Raw genomic sequence first — 6,000 nt, 5'->3', positions numbered from 1 at the left:
GACATCATAGCACTGTAGTTCTGAGGGTTCTAGATGGATGCAACAATCTCCTGTTGCTTCTATGAAGGCCATAATAGACGACATCACCAAACAGCTCCATAGTCACATACACAGCAAAGGAGAGATGTTGTTTACACCTAGTGATGTCAGTGGTATTGAGTGACATCACAGCACAGTGCTAAGGCTCCTGGGCCTGGACACAGCAGCGGCTGCAATATCTCAACGGAGAATACGTTTATATATATGTGTGTGTGTGCGCGTATATATATATATATATATATATATATATATATATATATTTCTCCGCCGAAATCACTTTTAAACCCATTTCCACCTTTTTTTCCCTTCTCTTCCTCTTACTTTTTTTTCACGTTTTTTTACGTTTTTCTCCTTTTCGCCTCTTTTCTGGGCGTATTATTCTTCTTTTTCTTCTTTTTTTTCGTCTAATGCATACCCCATCAGTGCAGCAATGCTTATTCAATACCGCCAGCAGATGGAGACACTGGGGGATAATTTTCTAAGGATTTATACTGATTTTTCCTGTCTGAATTTGTCGCACAGAAAGTTGCAGGCCAAATATGTGTGACATTTCTGCGACTTTAGCTTCTAGAGCATTTTTACAACATTATACATAGGTGCTGAATACATAAAAAGCGACTGTTCAGCGACAGACAAGTCGCATCGGCTGAAAGTAGGCCAGAATGTCAGTCCATGTTGGAGCAGGTTTAGATACAGTCTAAAGTATAGATCTCAAAGTCTGTGCACAGAATTTAGCAAGGGCCTCGCACCTTCTGATGCATCAGGTAGGTGCACAATAGCATAGCCTAACCCTCTGTACTTTGGTCTATATTGATGCGGGACATAGACAGCCAGCTGATGACCAATCCATTAGTGCAATGGATGGCTGGAAGCATTTGTCTTTGCCTTTGCAATACCACAGAAGCAATGCATGGTCAATGTACAGCAATGACACACCTGTGTGAACAGCCAGGAGACCCCCCCCCCCCCCCATGTTATGTTACATAGTTACATAGTTAGTACGGTCGAAAAAAGACATATGTCCATCAAGTTCAACCAGGGAATTAAGGGGTAGGGGTGTGGCGCGATATTGGGGAAGGGATGAGATTTTATATTTCTTCATAAGCATTAATCTTATTTTGTCAATTAGGAACATTCAGCACCCACCCGCTATCAAGGCAGCTGCCTATCATGTCATGCCCTACCTGCACAGGTGTGCTGGCTACTCAAATGATCCAATTAAGGAGGCCATTTAGTCAGCAGCAGCAGAAGTCCTGTGCCTGGACGCTCCAACAGCGGCCAGACACAAGCAGAAGCAGCAGAAGCAGCAGCAGCAGCACCACCTTTTGTTTTTTGGCTGCAGCAGCAAGGCCCACAGGGCTGGCTAGCTGGCTAGCCAGCAAGCAGGTAGCAATGAAAGTAGGAATCTTTCTTTTTAACCCTGTAAGGGGGTGGTGCACTGTACCCGAAGATACTGCCATATCGGGTCAATGCATAGGGCGACGGAAGCAAGCTTCGAAATCGGCCCCCGTTCTCAAAAATCCATTTAATATATGGTCCCCAGATAGGGGACGTATCAGATATTAAACTGATAAGAACAGATACTACACTTGATCTTAGCCAAAAGGCCGAGAAGCGATAACCGTGAAAGGGGCGGGCCCAACAAGGTCCCCTTCATGGGCACTATCACTGCTTGCTGTCAGGGAGGCTGCCAGACAATTTTCCATGCACACTCTGGGCTGGGGGGCAGTCAACCACCAGTACACACAGCAGAACCTAAACCCATACCATTATTGCTAAGCAGCAAGACAGGGGCCCATTGCACTCCCACGGGGCCTTTTTAAATGCAATCCATAACCCGGATTTGCCAGGAACCCTTCTTACTCCTCCTACTTGCATGTGACACTGGCTTAGGATCTGCATAGGAAACACACACACAAGCACACACCTACCTTTGTTGCCTGCAGATGCCTCCTTGGCTGTCCCCAAACGGTATCAAACCAACACCCACGGGAAGCTGTAAGCATAGAGGACATGCCTGCACCCCATTGGACTTACCTGTGTGGGTTAAATCCGGGTTATTTGACAACCTATGGCGGTGATGGTTCTGCTCAGGCAGAGCAGTGCTGATGCTCCTCATAAAGCTGTCGCTGCTGTGAAGGTTCTAGGTGACATCACAAATCCCTATGGTTACATACACAACAAAGCTGGGTTGTTGTTGTTTACACTCTGCAAGGCCTGTGGAAGTGAGTGACATCATAGCACTGTAGTTCTGAGGGTTCTAGATGGATGCAACAATCTCCTGTTGCTTCTATGAAGGCCATAATAGACGACATCACCAAACAGCTCCATAGTCACATACACAGCAAAGGAGAGATGTTGTTTACACCTAGTGATGTCAGTGGTATTGAGTGACATCACAGCACAGTGCTAAGGCTCCTGGGCCTGGACACAGCAGCGGCTGCAATATCTCAACGGAGAATACGTTTATATATATGTGTGTGTGTGCGCGTATATATATATATATATATATATATATATATATATATATTTCTCCGCCGAAATCACTTTTAAACCCATTTCCACCTTTTTTTCCCTTCTCTTCCTCTTACTTTTTTTTCACGTTTTTTTACGTTTTTCTCCTTTTCGCCTCTTTTCTGGGCGTATTATTCTTCTTTTTCTTCTTTTTTTTCGTCTAATGCATACCCCATCAGTGCAGCAATGCTTATTCAATACCGCCAGCAGATGGAGACACTGGGGGATAATTTTCTAAGGATTTATACTGATTTTTCCTGTCTGAATTTGTCGCACAGAAAGTTGCAGGCCAAATATGTGTGACATTTCTGCGACTTTAGCTTCTAGAGCATTTTTACAACATTATACATAGGTGCTGAATACATAAAAAGCGACTGTTCAGCGACAGACAAGTCGCATCGGCTGAAAGTAGGCCAGAATGTCAGTCCATGTTGGAGCAGGTTTAGATACAGTCTAAAGTATAGATCTCAAAGTCTGTGCACAGAATTTAGCAAGGGCCTCGCACCTTCTGATGCATCAGGTAGGTGCACAATAGCATAGCCTAACCCTCTGTACTTTGGTCTATATTGATGCGGGACATAGACAGCCAGCTGATGACCAATCCATTAGTGCAATGGATGGCTGGAAGCATTTGTCTTTGCCTTTGCAATACCACAGAAGCAATGCATGGTCAATGTACAGCAATGACACACCTGTGTGAACAGCCAGGAGACCCCCCCCCCCCCCCCCATGTTATGTTACATAGTTACATAGTTAGTACGGTCGAAAAAAGACATATGTCCATCAAGTTCAACCAGGGAATTAAGGGGTAGGGGTGTGGCGCGATATTGGGGAAGGGATGAGATTTTATATTTCTTCATAAGCATTAATCTTATTTTGTCAATTAGGAACATTCAGCACCCACCCGCTATCAAGGCAGCTGCCTATCATGTCATGCCCTACCTGCACAGGTGTGCTGGCTACTCAAATGATCCAATTAAGGAGGCCATTTAGTCAGCAGCAGCAGAAGTCCTGTGCCTGGACGCTCCAACAGCGGCCAGACACAAGCAGAAGCAGCAGAAGCAGCAGCAGCAGCACCACCTTTTGTTTTTTGGCTGCAGCAGCAAGGCCCACAGGGCTGGCTAGCTGGCTAGCCAGCAAGCAGGTAGCAATGAAAGTAGGAATCTTTCTTTTTAACCCTGTAAGGGGGTGGTGCACTGTACCCGAAGATACTGCCATATCGGGTCAATGCATAGGGCGACGGAAGCAAGCTTCGAAATCGGCCCCCGTTCTCAAAAATCCATTTAATATATGGTCCCCAGATAGGGGACGTATCAGATATTAAACTGATAAGAACAGATACTACACTTGATCTTAGCCAAAAGGCCGAGAAGCGATAACCGTGAAAGGGGCGGGCCCAACAAGGTCCCCTTCATGGGCACTATCACTGCTTGCTGTCAGGGAGGCTGCCAGACAATTTTCCATGCACACTCTGGGCTGGGGGGCAGTCAACCACCAGTACACACAGCAGAACCTAAACCCATACCATTATTGCTAAGCAGCAAGACAGGGGCCCATTGCACTCCCACGGGGCCTTTTTAAATGCAATCCATAACCCGGATTTGCCAGGAACCCTTCTTACTCCTCCTACTTGCATGTGACACTGGGCTTAGGATCTGCATAGGAAACACACACACAAGCACACACCTACCTTTGTTGCCTGCAGATGCCTCCTTGGCTGTCCCCAAACGGTATCAAACCAACACCCACGGGAAGCTGTAAGCATAGAGGACATGCCTGCACCCCATTGGACTTACCTGTGTGGGTTAAATCCGGGTTATTTGACAACCTATGGCGGTGATGGTTCTGCTCAGGCAGAGCAGTGCTGATGCTCCTCATAAAGCTGTCGCTGCTGTGAAGGTTCTAGGTGACATCACAAATCCCTATGGTTACATACACAACAAAGCTGGGTTGTTGTTGTTTACACTCTGCAAGGCCTGTGGAAGTGAGTGACATCATAGCACTGTAGTTCTGAGGGTTCTAGATGGATGCAACAATCTCCTGTTGCTTCTATGAAGGCCATAATAGACGACATCACCAAACAGCTCCATAGTCACATACACAGCAAAGGAGAGATGTTGTTTACACCTAGTGATGTCAGTGGTATTGAGTGACATCACAGCACAGTGCTAAGGCTCCTGGGCCTGGACACAGCAGCGGCTGCAATATCTCAACGGAGAATACGTTTATATATATGTGTGTGTGTGCGCGTATATATATATATATATATATATATATATATATATATATATATTTCTCCGCCGAAATCACTTTTAAACCCATTTCCACCTTTTTTTCCCTTCTCTTCCTCTTACTTTTTTTTCACGTTTTTTTACGTTTTTCTCCTTTTCGCCTCTTTTCTGGGCGTATTATTCTTCTTTTTCTTCTTTTTTTTCATCTAATGCATACCCCATCAGTGCAGCAATGCTTATTCAATACCGCCAGCAGATGGAGACACTGGGGGATAATTTTCTAAGGATTTATACTGATTTTTCCTGTCTGAATTTGTCGCACAGAAAGTTGCAGGCCAAATATGTGTGACATTTCTGCGACTTTAGCTTCTAGAGCATTTTTACAACATTATACATAGGTGCTGAATACATAAAAAGCGACTGTTCAGCGACAGACAAGTCGCATCGGCTGAAAGTAGGCCAGAATGTCAGTCCATGTTGGAGCAGGTTTAGATACAGTCTAAAGTATAGATCTCAAAGTCTGTGCACAGAATTTAGCAAGGGCCTCGCACCTTCTGATGCATCAGGTAGGTGCACAATAGCATAGCCTAACCCTCTGTACTTTGGTCTATATTGATGCGGGACATAGACAGCCAGCTGATGACCAATCCATTAGTGCAATGGATGGCTGGAAGCATTTGTCTTTGCCTTTGCAATACCACAGAAGCAATGCATGGTCAATGTACAGCAATGACACACCTGTGTGAACAGCCAGGAGACCCCCCCCCCCCCCCCCCATGTTATGTTACATAGTTACATAGTTAGTACGGTCGAAAAAAGACATATGTCCATCAAGTTCAACCAGGGAATTAAGGGGTAGGGGTGTGGCGCGATATTGGGGAAGGGATGAGATTTTATATTTCTTCATAAGCATTAATCTTATTTTGTCAATTAGGAACATTCAGCACCCACCCGCTATCAAGGCAGCTGCCTATCATGTCATGCCCTACCTGCACAGGTGTGCTGGCTACTCAAATGATCCAATTAAGGAGGCCATTTAGTCAGCAGCAGCAGAAGTCCTGTGCCTGGACGCTCCAACAGCGGCCAGACACAAGCAGAAGCAGCAGAAGCAGCAGCAGCAGCACCACCTTTTGTTTTTTGGCTGCAGCAGCAAGGCCCACAGGGCTGGCTAGCTGGCTAGCCAGCAAGCAGGTAGCAATGAAAGTAGGAATCTTTC

General features: G+C 45.6%; 2 non-coding genes across 2 annotated transcripts; both read right to left on the bottom strand.

Moving 5' to 3' along the window:
* Positions 1–1,467: 1,467 nt before the first annotated feature.
* Positions 1,468–1,658, bottom strand: LOC130325750 (U2 spliceosomal RNA). The gene has a single exon (XR_008870507.1). It is a non-coding gene; the product is annotated as a U2 spliceosomal RNA (small nuclear RNA).
* A 2,081-nt stretch (positions 1,659–3,739) lies between these two features.
* On the bottom strand, positions 3,740–3,930 carry LOC130325749 (U2 spliceosomal RNA). Its single transcript, XR_008870506.1, has one exon. It is a non-coding gene; the product is annotated as a U2 spliceosomal RNA (small nuclear RNA).
* Positions 3,931–6,000: the final 2,070 nt, after the last annotated feature.

The sequence above is a fragment of the Hyla sarda genome, unplaced genomic scaffold (genome assembly GCF_029499605.1).
Source record: "Hyla sarda isolate aHylSar1 unplaced genomic scaffold, aHylSar1.hap1 scaffold_2748, whole genome shotgun sequence".
Classification (NCBI taxonomy): Eukaryota; Metazoa; Chordata; class Amphibia; order Anura; family Hylidae; genus Hyla; species Hyla sarda.
The sequence above is the reverse complement of the archived record's forward strand: the minus strand, read 5'-3'. Positions and strand labels throughout refer to the sequence as shown.